Below are 1,030 nucleotides of genomic sequence, written 5' to 3'. Positions count from 1 at the left end.
TATGAGTAATGCACTGATGGTTGGGGGGAAAAGACACCTCCCACATGACATTTCCACAATCAGAATCTGGATAACCCAAATGGCCACAGACTGGTAGAAAGTTCTAGTATCCACAGCAGCCAGAGATCCTAGGGCCAATGGACAGAATCTTAGCTGGGTAGACACACAACTTCGAGATTAGGAATCCCCATGTGAAAAGCTATTGATTGCTTGCTCAGTATTGAGAGCCCAGGATATTAAATGAAATGCAGGCTTACATTTGAGTACCTCAGCCCACAGGCGCAATAAATCTTCTAGAGGGTTTGTCTGAGCCCCTCAGTTGGCCTCTCTCCATCCCTGAATGGGCAGAGCACCACCAGTTCCCAATCATGTAATAGTGGCCTGGAAATTCCACTCTGAGACAGACACCAGGATTTATTTTAATTTTTCCCATGGGGCTAGTAACGTCATTGACAACAATATTCTCACAGTGTTGTTTATGAAAGCAGAAAGTTGGGAATCGTCCAAAAGTACAGCTTCAGGGTGAAGCATGGAGGAACTTTGAGGGGACACATGAGCAAGTTGAAGCAGACTGGGGTTTTTTGTTTTTGTTTGTTTGTTTGTTTGTTTTTTTACAGAAATCATAGTGTTAGCTAAAACTGCTATCAATCATGTCTTGTGACATCACATGGGAAAGTTGATGTTCGTTGCACAGATCCCTGGATTCTTGGTTAGCTTAAGAGCTGGCAGCTTCCAGAAGCAAGTGACTGTAGAAGAGGAAAGGAATATGGGGGCCACAGAAATCAAGGAGGGGAGCTCAGTACTCCTGGAAGAGAAATGTACGCTGTAACATACAACAGTAGCTATGATGTTTTACCATAGAACAGCAAAAAATCTAGGAAGTCAATAAAAACATAGACATTCAGGGCTGGAACGGTGGTACAAGGAGTAAGGCGTCTGCCTTGCATGTGCTGCTAGCATCTCATATGGTCCCTCAAGCCAGGAGCAATTTCTGAGCAAGTACCCAGGAGTAAACCCTGATCATCACTGG

This window comes from Suncus etruscus, chromosome 5 (assembly GCF_024139225.1).
Source record: "Suncus etruscus isolate mSunEtr1 chromosome 5, mSunEtr1.pri.cur, whole genome shotgun sequence".
In the NCBI taxonomy this organism is placed as follows: domain Eukaryota; kingdom Metazoa; phylum Chordata; class Mammalia; order Eulipotyphla; family Soricidae; genus Suncus; species Suncus etruscus.
This window is presented reverse-complemented; position numbering follows the sequence as displayed.